Below are 20,655 nucleotides of genomic sequence, written 5' to 3'. Positions count from 1 at the left end.
ACGCATTCATTTCAGAAATGAACCCTTTCTTCCCATTATCAACAATTAATATCTCAAATTTAGTTTGTCCAGGTAACACTAAATCCCATCCAAAATTTTCTATCAATAATGCCCGAACTTGATAATAAGCAAATAAAGAACTTGATAATATCCCAAATTTTTTTGTAAGTCTAGTTAAAGAAAGAAACATACTGGCTTCAAAACAATCCTACACCAACTTAATACCTTTCAACTCCCAAGCTTTCAAGTCGGGGCTCTTAAGTGCAAAAGGAATTATTTTATTCTGATATAATGGTGTCTTAGCTGAAATTTTACCTTTAGTTCCTATGATTTGATCCCTTTTATACCAGGTCTCCACTAAATGTCTCAATACCAGCAATTTAAACTTTTGTAAAAGAGAAGGATTCCATTTATATATATAAATTGATGTACACTATATTCGAAAATCTGAGCCAATTCAACTTCAGCCCATTCTTGAGTGTCATTGAAGCTGTACTAAAGGCAAGTAAAAAGTATTCCATCACTCTCCTATCTTGAGCTTTGTAGATGGTGGGGAGTCCTTGTGAAGTTAGGAGGTGAGTTGCTCAAGAGTTTCTTTCATTGTCATTGTCAATACATTAAAATGAAATATACATGATCAACTTCAACTTTCATCTGCCATAAGGCTTCCACAGCCTCTGCAGCTACAAGTTCAAACAGTTGAACCAAAACTCTAGGTCCACACCTCCAAAATGATCAGGAAGCCTTCAGTACATGAGGCCATTGAGAGCCCTGCTTGCTCTTGACACAGAATTCTTAGCCTCTGACCTTCCTTTGTAACCATAGTGTATATAGTTACTAGAATTCAGCTTTTGTGTCTAATTTTCTCCAAGCTTAAATAGGACATTACATCAACCACTGTGTATGAGTAGGTGAAAATTCATCTTCAAATTCATTAAAATTGCTCGTTTGGCTATCAATATGCTAAAGGCTAAAACTTTCTCTTGAGATGCAGACAAAATTATATCCCATTCACGAGAAAAACCAAACAAGGTAATTAAAGAGCATGGTTCTATTTTGATCTTAAAAATCATTGATAAAGATTGAAAATTTTTTCCCCAAAATCTTCCTAAATTAGGACACTCCAAAAACATATGGATCAATGCAGCTTCAAAAATGTTGCACTTCTCACATAATGATCAACACCTGCTTAAAAATGAGATAATTTAAGTTTGAATATATGTATTCTATGCACCACCTTAAATTGTAATAAACAATGCCTTGCACAAAATGAAGAATCGAACTAAGAGGAGAGAACAAATCTTCATCTGAAAAAGTTATATTGAGATCATATTCCCAATCATTCTTATTCCCAACCATTGAGGCTCTCCCCTGATCAATTCTCACCTTTCCTCTCCTATTCCCCTATTGCCTTTTTCTGTTGGACTGTGCTCCCCCATTCAACCCATCCCTTCCCATAAACCCCTCCTCCATCCTTTCCTCCATTCTCCCATAGCCTTTTTATTCAGGTGCTTTCTGCTCATACCTTGAAGGGCTCAGGCACCTGAAACATCGATTATCTCATTTGGATGCTGCGACTCACCGAATTCCTCCAGCATTTCTGTGTTTTTACAAGAAATCAATAAATATTTTATGTTCAGCACATTATCTTCCAAGTTTATTTAGTTTATTTTTCATTTTGGTTATGTTGCTACCTCTTTAGATGCCTTGTGATTTGCATTGACTGACCTAAAAATTTTGTTTAAGTTATTCAATGAAGAAAATGATAATTTTAGAGACTAGAATATTGTACCACTGAGTGGTGCAGTATTTGCTGTTACTATCCTTTATCTCCTTCCTCTCAGACTATCCCACATGATTGAGGTGACCTGTATCCTCTTCAGTTGTGTCATTTCTAAGGTGGCTGATGCAGGAAATAAGGGACCCATAAACACTACAACAGGTTGGGCAGATTTGCTTGATGGATTGGTAGTTTGTGAGATGATGTGCTGCTCCTGCCATTCTTTTGTGCTTCTGCGTTGTCCTAATAATATTCTTGAATTTTTCCTCTATTTTCAATGTAATACCTTGCTGTGAAAATTCAGAAAAAATGTCAGTTTTGGGAATCAGGCATCAGACATCAAATGTGGCCTCTCATTAGTCAGTAAAGCCTAGGTTATGGGTATGTTAGCCCAGAAGAGGATGCTGATGATGCCTCACTTATTGTCAGTGAAGTATCAGTGATTTCAGAGGATTTAGGTAAGATAGAGGGGGTAGTGATTGGTGCTTTGAGGTGTGTGGAGGTAATTAAGGTCTCAGTACGTCCTGCTTTGCGGAAACTGCCAAAATGTTTGGCCTGGAAGTCAGCCTGAAGAAAACTGAGGTCCTCCATCTGCCAGCTCCCCACCATGACTACCAGCCCCCCCCACATCTCCATCGGGCACACAAAACTCAAAACGGTCAACCAGTTTACCTATCTATTTCATCAGATGCAAGGATCGACAATGAGATAGACAACAGACTCGCCAAGGCAAATAGCGCCTTTGGAAGACTACACAAAAGAGTCTGGAAAAACAACCAACTGAAAAACCTCACAAAGATAAGCGTATACAGAGCCGTTGTCATACCCACACTCCTGTTCGGCTCCGAATCATGGGTCCTCTACCGGCATCACCTACGGCTCCTAGAATGCTTCCACCAGCGTTGTCTCCGCTGCATCCTCAACATCCATTGGAGCGCTTTCATCCCTAACGTCGAAGTACTCGAGATGGCAGAGGTCGACAGCATCGAGTCCACGCTGCTGAAGATCCAGCTGCGCTGGGTGGGTCACGTCTCCAGAATGGAGGACCATCGCCTTCCCAAGATCGTGTTATATGGCGAGCTCTCCACTGGCCACCGTGACAGAGGTGCACCAAAGAAAAGGTACAAGGACTGCCTAAAGAAATCTCTTGGTGCCTGCCACATTGACCACCGCCAGTGGGCTGATATCGCCTCAAACCGTGCATCTTGGCGCCTCACAGTTCGGCGGGCAGCAACCTCCTTTGAAGAAGACCGCAGAGCCCACCTCACTGACAAAAGGCAAAGGAGGAAAAACCCAACACCCAACCCCAACCAACCAATTTTCCCCTGCAGCCGCTGCAACCGTGTCTGCCTGTCCCGCATCGGACTTGTTAGCCACAAACGAGCCTGCAGCTGACGTGGACTTTTACCCCCTCCATAAATCTTCGTCCGTGAAGCCAAGCCAAAGAAGACATGTTGCAACAAGTAATTTGATCTTGATGTCTGATGTTATCCGTGTGGTGTTGTGCATTCTCCCTGCGACTGAGTTGATCTCTTCAAAGCACACTGGTTTCACCTTGTATTCTATTTGGCATTTTTATACAGAAACTTTGGAATTATTCTGAAAAAAATTAGCATACTTACCTCTGGTGTGTCCCGATGTGGCTGTTTACACAGGGGCACATTTAGGGCACTTTTACACATCCTTCCTGTGTTGTTGAGTTTGTCGGAGGGGGAACGTTGTATTCATTAGGCCTGTTTCTTATGGAATAGATGCCGTCATTTACACCGCAACCACTCCGTAAAAATGCGTAGGAGTCCTAGTGGAAAAATTACGGGATGGAATTTACATAATAAATTTCCTGAAATTTATTTTCTCTTCAGCTACTGTTTAAAAGTGGCTCTCTGAACAAGTGAACAATGACTTGAGTCTCAGCCTCCAATCATCCCCATAAATGTGTTATCTGCAAACTGCATGTTAATGACTTAAGTTTGGGTGATCTTGAAACTGTGGAGCAAAAATTATTATGTGGGGTGAGTGAATCAAAAGCTGATGTGCCATTTCCTTCTTTTTCTGTGTGCTTCTAGTGAAGATACTCGAAGTTCTTAATGCCATCCTAAATACTCCTTCCCATTTTTTTCTAAACATGGGCCAAGTGGTTGCAGATGTTACACTTTTTCAGAGGTTTGAGAATGTACCTGGATCTTTTCCTTTGCTTTGGAAGGGTGTCTATTTGGGAACGAGCTTTGAGGATGTGAATAATGTGGTGTTCCCATTGAAGATGATGAGTTGATTTCAGGTCTCAACGCAAGAGAAGTTAGAGGTAGATCAGCGATAGTGGTATTGGAAAAAAATACCGGAGTTAGTGCTGCTTTGTAGACCATGAGTTTTGGGCCAGGTTTGGGCTCTTAATCTTGAAACACTCTTTAAAATGGACAAAGGCTTATGGAGACACTGAAAAGTTTAGTGAATTTTATTACTAAATTTGCTTTCACTGCATGGTGACTTTGATGTATTTGATATTATTTTGGGGCTCATCTGGGACTTTTATTATCACAGGAGAGAGGTGTGTAGTGGGAGCTAGTTGGTAAAAGTTGGATATAAGATCCAGTCTTTTATAAGCTTCAATGCTAAAAAAGACTATATTAGGACAAAAAATAGTTTTGAAATAAAACAGATGTTACCAGCGACAGCTAGAGATAGGATAAAATAGATTGCCAACACAGAATTCACTCTTTTGAATATTTTTAAACTTGGATTTTTTTTTTTTGTTTTGTTAATCTACTGCATGATTTGTAAAACACGTTAAAGCTTAAGCATGCAGTCACAATAATAGAAACACAGTCAAATAATTGCTCTATTTGAAATACTTCCTACAGCTAATCAAGGCATTGAGGTCCGGAACTATTAAATCAAGACTAAGCTGATATGCAAAATTTATTGTTATTACCAGATGGACTCTTCAGAAACAAATGTTGCCACAGGGACTATGCATTTATCCAGTTTTTTTATATTTTTCAATGACATAACAGCATATTGTTAACTGTGTCGAATCACATTGTTCAAATTTTAAGATAACAGAAATAATATTTTATTATTGTAAGGCTAACATTTGGTAAAATAAAATCTAAAAGTATAAAAATAATTATGCTACAAGTAATCTACAAAGCAGCCTTGAGTGAAGATATTTGTCCTTCAATACTCCATTATACCTGCAACAACCTGCCCCTAAACATTAATACATTCAGAGCAAATACTTGCTGTAACATCACTGTGACTCTGTTGATACAGGAACATTGTAGCAGAAGTGAATGTTCCAAATAGCAACCATGATGTTAATTTAAACAAGGATGACTTTCTTTCATGGGTCTAGTTGTCAAATGATACCACCCAGAATGATGTCAATTTACACAACACAGAAAATTATGGCTTTAGAACAGTACGCAAAAGTGCTAGAGAAACAGGTCACGCAGCATCAATAGAAAGTATGACAGTTGACATTTCTGGCCTAAACCTTTCAGCAGGAGTGCTGAAAAACAAGGCAGGGGGAGAGGAAGAAGAGGAAGAGGGAGGAGTAGGGGAAGGAACAACAAACTAACATATAGGAGGTAATGTGGATGCAGGTAGAATGAGAGAAGAGAAAGAAGAGGTTGGGGAAGAGGGCAGAGGGTGAAGAAAGGATAGAAGGATGGAGAAGGGCTGGTAAGCTAGGGGAAGGGAGACAAAGGGATGAGAAAGAGAGAGACAAGGAAGGGGGTTAATGGAAATTGGAGGTTGATATTGATGCTGTCTGGTTAAATATTGCCTAGATGGAAAATAAAGTGTTGTTCTTCCAGTTTGCAGGTGACTTCAACTTGGCAATATAAAGGGCCATGAACAGACATGGCAGTGTGGCAATGGGCTGTAGAATTGAAGTGGTTGGCTACTGGGAGGTCCTTGCTGAAGGTGCTCAACAAAGCAAACTGTTTAGTCTCCCCAGTATAGAGCCATCTGCATCGGGAGTACTAGATACAGCAAATGACCCTTACAGTTTACAGGTGAAGTGTTGCTTCATTTGGAAGGACTATTTGGGGCCTTTGATAGTGAGGGATGAAGTGTAAGTGCAAGTGTTACACTTCTTGCAGTCACAGGGGTTGGAACTGAGTAAGTTTTGGAGGGTCCGATCCTTACAGAAAGCAGGGAGGGGTGGTGGTGGGAGCCCATTGTAGATGTATGGCTTGGTTGGCAGTTTGTGTTGTGTTAGCTGAGCTCAGTTGAGGCAAGTGTATAGGGAAATAGACCCTGCACTGATAAAGAACAGTATCACCCTGATGTGAACTTTTCATTTGTACCACACATCTTGCCACACATCTTGCTGTAAGATGTGTTTGTGTACTTCAGAGTTAAAGCACAACAAGGGTTGATTGCCAAATTTCCTTACGTGATGAAGCTCTTCCAATACTTTTGTTGAAGTTGACTTAGGAAGAGTAGCCTTTTGGACATTTTAAGCGAATTTTGTATATATTTTAGTTATTTGTAAAATTAAATAAGTTGAGAATCTGTTTGGGCAGTTGAATATTAAGGTAAATGTTTAGATTTTCTTCTGTTGTCTCCTGACACTTTTGTGGCCTTTTACATGCTGTTACATCATTTTGCTTCTTATTAGCCCATGTTTTCATGTTTGCTGGGTCTTTTTGCACACACACAGTTGCTTTGTTTGCTGCTGAATTGTGAATGTAATTGAACATTGTGCCATCATCAGTAATTTCTAAACTTAAGATGGAACTAAGATAATTGATGAAATAGCTGAAGATAGTTGGAGCCAGGACACTGCCCTGAGTACCTCTCACTGTGAAACCCAAGAAATAAATGACCTCAAACAATCAGATTTATCTTTCTTTATGAATCTTGGGGAGTTTTTCCTCTGATGCCCATTGAATTTAGTATTTCTATTCAGTCAAAGGCTGTCTTGATGTCAGAAGAATTAATTCTCACCTTGCCTCTTGAATTCAGCTCTTTGGTTCACATCTATACCATTGCTAGGATGAGATGTGCAGGTGAGTGATCCTGATGAAATCCAAACTGGATATTAGTTAGCTCTTTATTATAGATAAGATGTCATATAATAGCATTAAATCATCTTACTATCGATAGGCCAATCAGTAGCTGGTTTGGATTTGTCTTGCTTTTTGTGCACAGGAGATAGATATGTAATTCTCCACATTGTTGATTGATATTAATTATGTAAATATATTGGAATAGCCTGGATAAGATGAATCTTACTATGGAGTGCAAATCTTTCATAATGCAACCATGAGGTTGTAGGGTCCAATAGCCATTGTTGTAACCAATACACCTCAGCCATAACAAAATATCATTCTATCATGCAGGTTTAATCGTGGGGAATTCAGGGGAGGTCAAGATGGATCATCCACTCAATACTTATGGCGGTACATGAATTGTCCTTAACACTCACTTTCTTGCCCCATTATTATTGAGGATGGGCATATTCATGGAGCCTACACCTCTCATTAGCTTTATAATTGAGTATCACTATGCATGGTAGAATGTGGCAAGCCTGCAAAACTTTGATCTGATCCATTAATCGAAGGATTAATTAGCTACATCTATTGAATACTTACCACACTGTCACAGTGTCATTTTAAAAATGCTGGCACTGCTTCCAGCATGCTCTATTGCACCACATTTTTAAAAATGCTCTATTGCACTATTCACAGAATCAAAGTTGATACCCTAGCCTGATTATGATAATTGAGTGAGGACTTTCCAAGCCATAAAGTCCCATAAAGTGGTTGTGAACATTTCTTCCACAGATCTACAGTGTCTCATCTTCCCCTGTTGGAACTGCCAGAATGAAAACTATTTAAAAATCTGCAGAGGCTGGAAATTATTCAAAAACCGAGAATGCTGGAAATACTCAGCAGGTCAGGCCCCATCCGATGCAGCCTGACCTGATGAGTATTTCCAGCATTTTCTATTTTGTTTGAACTACCGCATGTGTTCTGAGTCTATCCCATTTGGCTTAAGTATAATATTATTCAACATGGAGGGTGTACATAGCATGAAGATGAGAGTTTACCTCCATGGGGACTACGAAGTGGTCATTTCATACAAAAGCTGTTGGAACATTTGCACCCCATTGAAGAGGTAGTACCATTATTCAGGAAACTTTACTCTTGTTGGTATCAAATACTGTATGTTGGTTAAAGTAATCTTCTTTGGCCATCTTTGTCATAACAGGAATCTATGAGTACTTTAGCAACAGGCTACGCACAAAATTTACATGATACAAAATAAATATCTGCTTATAATTACTAAAATTGGGTCATGCCGATCTAGAAATGCTAAGATTATGCCAAAATGGAAATTACTGAATGCAGAGAGAAGCCACTTCCAAATATATTTTCATGGTTTCAAATATTTTGCCTCCTTTATATTATTTTACAAAAATACAAAACCTTATAACAATATATATTTGCATATGATTCTTGGAACAAAGTGTGTGAATCTTTATAATTAAATAATATCACAATACAGGCATAACATAAAACATATGTGTATATAATGTATTATTTCAGAAAATTTTATAAATATTAACCAAATACTGTATCTTACTATCACAGGCAGTTTCCACATTTCTTGCAGTCCCTGTCTAAAAATTATACGTTGATTTTTTTGGACTACTTGTTATAAAAATGACAGCTGTTAAGTAGATTGTAATTTTGTACCAAACTAGAATAATTTTTACTGAAATTGTAATTAGAATTCATGACAAAAGCCCGTTGGGGCAGAATTCTGATAAACCAATGAACAATTGGGACCAATGGACCAAATGACCACATTTTCTGCCTTGATGACTCTACCACTCCATAAAATGAATTAAAGTCCCTAATTGCTACCAAAACATTCAAGAGCAAGAATTAGGAAAGATAAGATCTCAAGGTTTCAAATGTTCCTTTTCTACCTTGAGCAGTCAGAGGCCAGAATCGGTGGTGAGGGGAGATATTACATTTCTTCACGAAATGAGCAAGTACATCCTTGATGTTTTTCCATGATCTTATTGGTAGTCTCTTCATATGACAGACTTTGGAATGGAGTGCTTATTTTCTGAGTCTGGTATTGGACCTGCGATCATTTAATCTATCCTTCGTAGCAAATGAGTGTAACTACTGTCCCAGTACTGGAGATGTTTATTTTGGGAATCTGGTATTGGACCCACGAACAATGTAACCCGTCCTTCATAACTAAACAAGTGTAAATGCTGTCACATACTGGAGGATTTGGCCTGGGAGTCAACACTTATTCGCCAGTAAATTTGAAGGACTTTGTAGAAAAAACAATATCATATTTTATTTTGTACCTTAAATTATGTGGTTCAGGTCGTCCAGATCTCAGGATATATACAAAGTCGGAGATTATTTTGATAAGTCTGATGCTTGATCTTCCTTAATCATCCAAAGACTGTGAATAGTGAATTTCATCTTGAACGTAGTTGTAAATGCCCTCCAAGATATGGAGAGTGATCTGGATTTACCAGAGCTTACTATGAGCATTGATTGACAGAGGGTAGTGTCATACAGCAAGGGCAGTTTGGCAGCAAACTTTTGCCTTAAGATGTTGAGTATAAGTCCCCTTATCTTCTGTCCTTCAGTGAATGCACTGGTAATAACTTGAAGTTGGGCCTCTGGGCATGTACAAATGCAGGGGTTTGTCTGCATACTGATTTGCGAGTCACCTTGCACGCAGTGAATTAATGCTTTTTGGAATCCAAAGAGCTGCCTGCCATTAGGATCAAACATTATTATTAAAAACTATTTGGATTTATATCTTTTTTAAATATGGAAACATCTTGGAAACTTTACTGCAGCGTAACTCAACAAGAATGCAAAAACAAAGATCTCATGAGTTTAAGAGAACCCTAGTAAAAGAAAGGGTACAGCACCATCAAAATTGCTGGGCTGAATAAATTACAGAAAAAGTGATCATTCAAGAAATTGATTGCAGATTATAGGTTGCTTCAAAGCTCACTTTTGTAGGCACAGTCCTTTGTGCTTGATAAGAACACTCAATAGGCACATAGTAATTGAAGACATTGCTTTAACTTCATTTGTAGTGTTCACTGTTGACTGAAATGTTTGCCAGTATTTTTATCAATCTCAAGTCATCCTGGTCAGTTCCTCCCTGAAGTATGACTTAGATTTTTCTCTCACATCTGGTGTCTTATTTGGGTTAAATTAAATGTTTTGTAGCATCAGTATTCTGTTGAAATCTGCCTTCAGTTTCAAATAGCAGATCTAGCCTGGTTCTAATGCTAATTATTTCCACATACCAACACTTCTAAATTCAAATTCACTTTAAATCTCATGATTTTCTTCATCAATCCCATACTTAAATTCTCAAACTATACTTCTGTACTTCCAAATTATGTGTAAACCTTGACTTTAATGCTACCAGAACTCTACTATGCACATCATAGTCTTCCCATTATTAATAAAATTGTTAACTCCATTTGTAAATCTGCCCTTGACCTCCAACAGTGTCCCTGATTGTGTTATATTCCAGTGATCACCATCTACTTTCTGATGTGCACACCTGTTCTTTCCACATTGTAGTACAATAATCAGCGATCATGCTCCTTCACTCCAAAATTCTCTTCCCAAGAGTACCCTAAACTATCTTGGCAAAATTGATATTTATGGGTTGTTGTGTGAAGAAGTGAAAATCACATCAACCTGATATTCTTTTCACAAATGTAACTAATTGATTGGCAAGGTAAAATGGATGTGGAAATCGTGAAATTCTAAAGCCATCTGATACGATACCTCATTAAAAATTGTTATGTAATAGTCCAAATAATATTAGCACAGAAAAAATGATTAGCTCAAACAATAAACAAAAAGTAGGAGAAAAATGCCTGCTTTTGGATGAACATTGTTACCCATTCAGATGTCACAGGGAGTAACATTGGCCCCCGGGTTTTCAGAATTAGTCGATAGTTTGCTCATTATACAAACTAAAGAAGAAAGTGAGATGTGGTACAGACATAAAGTGTCCACAAAGGAATATTGACATTAACCAAGAAGCACGTGGAATAAAATGTGGAGAAAATTAAAAGTTACACAATTTGATGCGTAAAATCGAAAAAAAAAAGAAATTGGAGTGATGGATGCCATTACTCTTTGATCTGAAATCACAGACATGCAGAATGGAAACAGGCTATTTGGCCCGCCAAATCGATGCCAATCAGTGGGGTCCCATCTGCTTTAAACTCATTTTCCAGCAATTCAAGTGCTCATCTGGATGCTTCTTAAATCAACTCTTCTCCCACCACTCTACAGCATCAGAATTTATTGTCATGAACAAGTCAGTGCAAACATTCATATTATGAACTATCTTACAACAATAATATAAAAATAGTAGTGCATGAAAAGTAATGCAGTGTCTTTTGTTCATTGATTATTCAGGAATCTGATAGCAACAGGGAAGAAGTTGACTTTGTGCCGCTGAGTGCTCGACTTCAGGCTCTTATACCTTTTTCTCGATGGTAGCAGAGTGAAGATGGTATGGCCTGGGTAGTGGGGTCTTTGAGGATAGAGACTGCTTTTTTATGACATCACCTCATGAGGATGTCCTCGATGGAATGGAGTTTGGTACCTACAATGTTGCAGGCTGAGTTAACAACCCTCTGGAGATTTTTCTTGTCCTGAGATTTGGCACCTTCATTCCAAACAGTGATGCAACCAGCCAGTATGCTCTCCACAGTACACCTGTCAAAGTTTTTGGGAGTCTTTGGTGGCCTACCGAATCTCCTCAAGCTCCTCACAAAGTCTAGCCACAAAGTACACTGATGCATTCCAGAGACTCATCTCTGAATGTTAAATATTCTCCTGTAGAACCCCTCTAAATCTCTTATCCCTTACCTAAATCTATGTCCATAGATTCTTCAACATTGAAATCTGGTAAGGGAAGCAAAAAGGATGGCGTTTCTAACCAAACATGGTGAACAAGTTAATTATTGCTGGGGCAGATGAAACAATTTAGCAGGAATCCTAACACTTGCGACTGTTATAAAAAAAATATTAACTGATTCAGTTTCTAAAAAAAAAGAAAATCAAGCACTTCATGTGTGATGTTCATGATTTTAATTCTTGGTTTCTCCATTATTCTAATGCAAGATATGCAGTCAACCTCACCTATGTTAATTCTGCCCCTAAACAACTTGTGCAGAAACAGACTTCCATCATATCAGGAACTACTTAAACATTTCTGTGTAGGTGCTAAGAATCCAGCCCAGGTACTGTAGATACCCTTGTGTTTTTTGCACAACACAAACTCTCTTGGCTAACTTTGACTTAAAACCGCCATCAATTTCCTTACAATCCCAGCTACCCTATCCCCCAACAACCAATCCCCCAACAACCAACCCACCAACCAGCTTCCAAACCTAGTTGTTGATTATAATTCCTTGTTGCACCAGAAACTTCATCTTATATGTTCTGACTTAAAGATAGAAGTTTCATCAAACAGAGCCAAAGGCAGCTCTGAAAAATAATAGCAGGAATGCAGTTAACACTTTGTTTTTAGTGAATTGATATAATTGCTAATCTACCATTAATCTCATAATCTTCACTGGTAACATAAACCGATGCAATATATTTCCAAGATTATTCCAGCACTGTTTTATTAGGTCATAACACAAGGTTTGTTAGAGTGAAACTGGGTGGTCTGAGTATGGAAAGTCATCAATAAACTTTTTTTAAAAACTCAGCCAGGTTCATGCACACAAATGGTAGACATCCAAATCTTTTGTTTGAATACTTTGCCACAAATCATGCAAGACAATGCCTGATGATGAGTGAAATCAGATCACAATAAATCTCATGAAAACTAAAATTGGTGTCAGGCCAATATCAAATTTCATTGCGTATGTACTTCTATCAGATCAATCCCTACAATTGGTTCAGTTTGTATTGACTGAGTTTGAAATGGTTTTGATGTTCTCAATCCAAGACAGAAAACCAATAGCAGGAGGGCATTTCTTTCATACCAAGCTCTTCCAGAATGGGTTAGGAAAAAGTGATGGAGGAAAGAGGTAATAATTAGTGTATAGAGAGAGAGAGAGAGAGAGAGAGAGAGAGAGAGAAGAGAGAGGTTGCTATTATCAAGTGGGAGGTTGAAGGAACCCTTATGGGGCCAAGCAATTGCTCCTTGACCCAAAAGGAATGTTGGAAAGGGTAAATAACATGGATATCTCTCTTCTCAGCCAGTTTTCCTGATCCCTGGAACATATAAGCAGCAGCTGCAAGTTTTAAATAGGATTCTAAATTACACCAGTGTTATTGATGGGCAACAGTTTTGTTTAAAAAAGCAAGTAATGTGATTTGAATGAGAACTTTTTTTTCATTCCATTAATCTAATATTGTTACTCTAATCATCCACACCACCTTCACTAAGCCAAAGGCAGATGTTTATCACATTTTTATTGACTACGTCCATTCAAGCAATACCTTTGCAATAAACACTCTCCATCACAGTCCATCATGGCTGTTGATTCTGTAATCATCTTCATCCTCAGATTACAAATGTTTTTTGGTGAAGACCAAAAGGGGAATACTGTAGTCTGAACATTTTTGTTTTAATTTCAAAATATATATTTTGAAATTTGGGTGAAATCAACAGAATTTAGCATTCTCTGTTCAAGGCAGGACATACAGTTAAAGTTCATGAATTTCTGCTGGTTCCAATTACAGGATTTAAATTAGGCCTAATTTAGACACCATGGTTTCAGTCTGGGATCACATAAAGCAAGCATAATTGTTACCAATGGGAGAACCATTACATGGTACCTTGGGACACACCAGTAAAGGATGAATTTAGTAGGAAATGTTTTAAGTAGTCTTTACTGTTTCCATCAAAGCCACATGGAAGCAGAATGAATGATAACAGAAAACTCTGAAAAGAGCATCATGTTTTAGGGATTTATTCAAAGTAAAACAATTTAATATACATTTTGATATGGTACATTTCAATAAAATGTCATATATCCCATGCAATTCTTCAGAGTGCAGGAATAAAATAAAGAATCTTGGATACTAGTTTCAGATAATATCTTCAGATATATTTTAAAAACAGACATTTAACCTGGGCTGTATTGACAAATCAATTTTTTGGTCTATTGAGGCTTTGCATGACTTTTTGCTCAATCAACGTGGAGAAACTAACTTGATGGATATGCTGTTCCAACCAATAATATAAACACAAAGATAATGAGTCCATATTCTGCCCAAACCAAGATAACTGACAAAAAAGAATCACTCCTTACTTTGAATGAAAAATCTGTGGAAATCATTCAACAATGATGAAGTATAGATGTTAAAGTGAATCAAAATCCAACAGAATTTATATTCCTTCCCCAACATTTTAATAGTATGTACCATTCATGGTTAAATATATGCTTTGAAAATTCCTTATCTCATTCAATTTCCAGCTTTTAAAGGGGTGGTTTTGGTATTGAATTTACCAGGTTCATTCAAGAATAACAGTATCACAGAATCTGACATAAATACAAGCCACCTTTGGATGAGGTCGATCATGAAAGCATTTGTTATTTTGCCGATGTAGGACCCACAAGCTGATAGCAAACAATTTTCCTGAAGTGCTGGTAATTAATTGCTTTACCATATCATCTTTCCAACAAAGAAAAATAAACTTGTAATAGCAGCACATTACAGTTACTCCCTGACTTCCAACCCATGTGACTTACATCCATCCACATATACAACCAAAAATGTAAATATATATATATAAAGAAAAAATATAAAATTTACATGGATTATGTTGTATTTGATAAACTATAACAGGGATATAGGTCTTGTAAGAGCCAAAATGTGCGTACTTACCTTGTTAGTCAGCATCCTGGGGATCGTAGGCTGGGCGCAGCCATCTTGATTCCTGTGGGGCATGTGTGGTGGGTTTGTATATTGGAGTTCGGTTGGCACATGCACGAGAGTTAAGGGCACGAGTTCAATATAATTAAGGTGCTTAACTCTTGTGCAAGCAGCAATGAAACTCCATTACACAAACCCACGCTCATGCGCCAACTGAAGACACGCATGTACACAGGAATCAAGATGACCACGCCCAGCCTATGGATCCTAGGATGCAGAATAACATGGTAAGCATAGACCATAATGTGAAAAGATTCGCTAAGGTTGATTGACAAATTCAGGAAGATTCAAAATAAAATATTCAAAACAAAAACAAATTCAGGAAGCTTTAAGTTGTCATTATCAATTCTACAATGATATAAAGTCTAGATTAAAAAGTTTGCATTAAGACTTCAGAACTCCACATGCAGAGAAAATTCCGACTTGCGTCCATTTTAAGATAAGACTGATCCTTCGGTCCCAATTACAGTCGAAAGTTGGGGAGTACTCGTAGTTTGGAAATAGTGTACCATTGTACATCTTTGGCCAAAGTGACACTGATTTGAGATTGGAGATGAAGAACAGGAAATGTTCAACACTTTGTCCACCTTCAGTCAGCAGAGCAGTTAGGAGGGATCGTGCATATGGTTATATTTTCTTAAAATCCAGGAGCTCTCACTCTTGACTGCAAAACAGTAATACCGGTACTATTCAAGGGCTGAGGGTTTAGTCAGTTTTAGCACTGATCCTTTCCTTTTTCAATGATCAGGAATGTATAATTAACATGAGAGCAAGACAGTGGTGACTACCCATAGTGTAAATGATGAAAGTCTTAACCAGCTGTATGAAAGAAAAAAGGAAGAAATTTGGAGAGGTACTTAAGAGGGTATTAAGAACATCAGTTCATTGAAAAGTTTCATTTCTGTATGGAAATTATCAAAACACCCTGTTTATCAAATTTTGTCCTTTAACTGGTATGTTATGAATCTAAACTTTGGCAGCTCAAAGTAATAATTTCCGTGTTTTCATGTGAATCCATGATCGAAATGAGTTTTGATGTCATCATATTCAATTATGATATCAACAAAGAGGTTAAGGGATGAAAGGCTAATTGAATAAAATCTAAATGCCAATATAGTAAAACTTCCATACTGTAATCACCTGTCAGTTTGCTCAGAATTTTGAATGTTTTTTGCATCTAGCCACCAGGCGATGTTTCCCACATTCTTTTTAAACTCACTGAACTTGTTCCCCTACTCCTTATAAACTCAGTAGGGTCGCATACTTGTACTGCTTGTAAACTCACTAGGACCTCATTCCGGTTTTCCTTACATACTCACTGGAACCCATATCCCTACTCTTTTTAAACTCACTGGGCCCCTGATATCATGTTCTTTTTAAATTCACTGAGTTTTATTTCCCATGTTCTTGTTAAACTCACCTGGTTCACTGAACAATTTAATGTACCACTGTGCTACATCTAAAAATAGTGTATTAAATGTGGGTTGTGCTATTGATGGGAGGAACATTAATAATGTGGCACCCTTGGGACTGTCAGGTTTTCTAAATTATTGAGAGTTTTACTGTTGTAGTTAACTAAAGTTATCACCTCAAAACATCTTCAAAATTCAATCAACAATAAACTAGTTTGTTAGCTCCTTCTCTTTGGGATTTATAAGATTCTTTCGAGTGCCAAAATGGTACTTTTGACATATGGGCATGTATGTGGGATAAAAGGTGTCATCATACTAGGAAGGACATACACAGTGAGTGTTTCCTGGAAGAATGCAGAGCATTGATCAAAATGCAAACTTGATTTTATACCATAACTGTCATTGAGTTCAGCTTTCCGTTATATCAGGAAATGTGCATTCAGCTATGAGAAAATAACCCCATTGGCACAGTTTAAAGGGATCATCTACTTCATATACGTTAGTTGCTGATTAATTTCTTTTGACTGGTGCTACGATTCAATGAGTCTTTCTATTGTTCTTTCAGGTTACAAAAGTCTACAGAGATGCAAGTGCTGTGTGACTTTTTCTGCCTTCAATGCAAACTCCATTTGCTCCTAAGCATGAGGAAACAGAGTGACTGGGAAAGTAAGCAGGGAGCTGGCAGATTGAGAAGAGCTGCTGTAAGAGGGAAAGAGAAATGGGGAAAAAAGCCGAGAGTAAATGAAGCGATTCTCCTCAGTGAACAACACACCAAAGGACATTGCGTAAAATGCCTGTGCTTCAATATTGGACATGAATGTTGTCAACTGCTTCAGATGCAACTCATCCTTACAGCAAGAACTATATTGACTGTAGCTGGAGATGCTCACATTGCAGATATCATCCATCACAGGGTTCTCTATTCAAAAATAAATAACTGGATTCAGGCCTAGGGGGAAGATAGAGAGTGTGCCTTTGCCAGGATCGCAAGCATCTACGAAAATGAGAGTACAGATGACCTTACTTATGGGCACTGCATATTAATTCTAAATTATAAAGTTACCAATCCCTCAAAGGCTTCCAAGTGTGAGTCCATAGGCAGTAAATTATCCATGAATCAGTTCACTATTCCTCATCACTTTTATGCATTCCCTTGTCTTCCATGTGTCATTGCCTGTCCGAATATTTCCAATGATTGCATGGGACCAGTGGAAGCTTGCTAACTCTCAAAGGGACTCCATTGCCCTTGAAGACAATCTCAAGCAATAGTGATAAGTGCAGTGTTTTAGAATGAACTAATGGGCTGGCAGGAAATTAAAAAAAAAAGAATACAAGCAGAATGACAGGCATAAACGGATAAATCCAATTAATCTTCAATAAAACAGTGGATCCCTGCTACATCAGTATCTGCCATTACACTAGGAAACACATTAGCAATCATCAGGAATTTTGAGCACAGATTGCTTATCTATACTGATATCCTCAAAGCCCCATTACACAATGATGAATCTGAGTTTTCACAGTAGCAAATTGACCCATGTATGACAGCAGTCTGAACTTCCATAAATGAGAATGTGGAGCATGTGCTGAATGAAATCCCCAACATCAGTCATCTGATGCTGCAGAATCCAAATGGAGTTGGCTAGCGCTTCCACTCTGAATGAAAAAACAACTCTGCAGTTTTGTGCTAACTAGATGCTTGACTGTGTTTTCTTTGACAACAAACAGTCTTCCAACTCACCGAGTAATTCAGAGTTAATGCTTATCCCATCACATGTGACAACTCGATCTCCAGTAAATTACATTCCGAATCCCTCCCATGTTGTGTACATCATAAATAGTGTCATTTCCTGAACTCCAGTATTGGTTCTTGCCATAATGTGCCTTCCCATTAGGAGAACCAGTTAGCTTTAACTGGAGCCAACCATAGTCATTCACTTTATTAGTGCATCCACCCATTAACCCCCATTATATTTTGCATAGCTAACCTATAAATGATTTTTAAAACATAATTCAATTTTTCCAGTTCTCTAATTTGGACTTCTTTGCCAGAAGCCACTATATTGTGCTTCTACGGACATTCCCAGGTCTTTTATTCATTTCATTTGTTTGAAATTGACTGTGGCCATAGAGTCATAAAGCATGGAGCAGTCCTTTGGCCCAATTGTTGGCATTATCCATTAATCCTATTTGCCAGCATTTCATCCTTATGCTACTAAATCTTTCCTGTCCACTTATCTGTCTTTTGAATATTGTAATTATACCTGTTTCTACAGTTTCCTCTGAGTACTCTTTCCAGATATGGACCACCCACCGAGTGAAAAAAGTTATCCCTCTTTAAATGTCTCACCTCTCACCTTAAACTCATGGCCTCTACTTCTTCCTAGGAAAAAGATTGAGTACTGCAGAACTTTTATTTTGTTGACTACCATTAGTTCCACGTAATGTACAATCTGATTCATGACTTATGTATATTCATCCACATGCATTTCTGGAAATTACTAGACTTGATTGTGAGCAGAAACTCATGTTGACGTTTCCCTCCCGAACCCCAGTGGCCAAAAATCACCTTGTACCTACGCTATTTATAATTAGTTGTATCAAACCAAGACTTAACCGCCATGATGTTTCAGCTACTTTGTGAATAAATTTATCAGGCATTTAAGGCAGCCTTAAAATGGTCTAATGAGATTTTATTTTACATACTTATTTTGTACTTTGACTTCATAGTTTCCATTGCATTGTTCTTGAGATTCAAAAGTACTAAATTGTAGAACAGCTTTCATTCCACAGGTGTAGGCAATAACCATGGAAAATATTTTCCATATTTCCACAGGCGATTGACACCAACAGCTGCACTGACAGAATCCACATTTTTATAAGCCCCTCAGTCCTACAAACTTCCTGTTCATATATTTAATTTTCCATAATTTCATTACAAATATTTTTGAATTTCAAATTCCTTGTCTGTTTAACCTTAAATCTTTTAAATAAGTAAAAATTCAGTGTCTTAACAATATAATTGGCATTTCATTAGCACAGAAAGAGTTAATTTATGCAGGATATAAATTGCTTATACACACAATGAACGATCACAGTGTGCAAAATTTAGATCAACAGCATTGGTATCAGAAGAAAACCTATCATTCTAAATTTGCATTTTTTTTGGAGAAGAATACAATGGAAAACAGAAATGGAATGAGAGTTTTTTTATAAATCATGTCGAAAACAAAGCATGCAATTTGCACTAAATTGCCTATGACAATCAATTGAATACTTTTGAAATCTTTTGTCATGAAACAGCCATTTTACACATTGCAAGGCTACAAATAGCAGAGATACATGATTAGTTCATTACATTTCGGTTGCGGATAAGAGTTGGCAGAATAGTGGGAAGAGTCCTCAGTTCTTCATTTGGATTATTGTACCAAGTTATAAAAGACGATTAAGTCCTCACTGTAATAACTCATTCAAAGAAGCAACCTCAATAGTGGATTATTTGCTCATACTGTCGTCAAGTAGTTAACCAGACCATACTGTTAAATTTGCCTAAAGAAATCTCTTGGCGCCTGCCACATTGACCACTGCCAGTGGGCTGATCTCGCCTCAAACCGTGCATCTTGGCGCCTCACAGTTCGGCGGGCAGCAACCTCCTTTGAAGAAGACCGCAGAGCCCACCTCACTGACAAAAGACAAAGGAGGAAAAACCCAACACCCAACCCCACCCACCAATTTTCCCCTGCAACCGTGTCTGCCTGTCCCGCATCGGACTTGTCAGCCACAAATGAGCCTGCAGCTGATGTGGACATTTACCCCTCCATAAATCTTCGTCCGCGAAGCCAAGCCAAAGAAACTGTTAAATTTCTAGAGCATGACTTTAACCAACAACCTACTGAGTATGATATCGTTGAGCCAAAATAGTGTTAACTGGAAGAAACTTGATAAAGGGTATTGACTGACCATTTCTAACCATGGTTACTGTTTGACCTGCTGAGTTCTTTCAGCAATTCTTTGTTTGCTCAAGATCTCAGCATTGCCAGCTTTTGTGTTCCTGACTCGCAACTAGATGTTCAGCCCTGAAATAATATAAATGGAATGAAGCCTGGAAGCTTCAATATTTTGGAAACTAATTTTGGCTAGCATACAAATTTTGATATATTTTGGCTTTAGATATTACAAGTCCACAAAGTTCTTCCCCAATATAGACTGATGGTTTAGAGTTTATCCAGCTGTGGAATAAAGTGCTGCCCAATATAAATGGAGGCGATTCTGCACACATGATGTTGTAAAATGAAGAAGTTTTCTGCAGAATTTTGCAACATTTCAACAAACCAAAGCTTATTTCCAATCTATCTGTACCGTAAGGTTCTAATGTTGTTATGTAAATTCATGTGAATCACAAAAAGCTATTCAAATTATCCTTCATGTTTTCACAGTTTAAAAAAAGTTGTTTCATGAAATCCACTCCTTTCAATCATCATCTGTAGTCATGTACAATTTTACTTTAAAAATGCCTGCTTCAATTATGCTTTCAGGC

Source organism: Narcine bancroftii, chromosome 11 (assembly GCF_036971445.1).
Source record: "Narcine bancroftii isolate sNarBan1 chromosome 11, sNarBan1.hap1, whole genome shotgun sequence".
Classification (NCBI taxonomy): domain Eukaryota; kingdom Metazoa; phylum Chordata; class Chondrichthyes; order Torpediniformes; family Narcinidae; genus Narcine; species Narcine bancroftii.
This window is presented reverse-complemented; position numbering follows the sequence as displayed.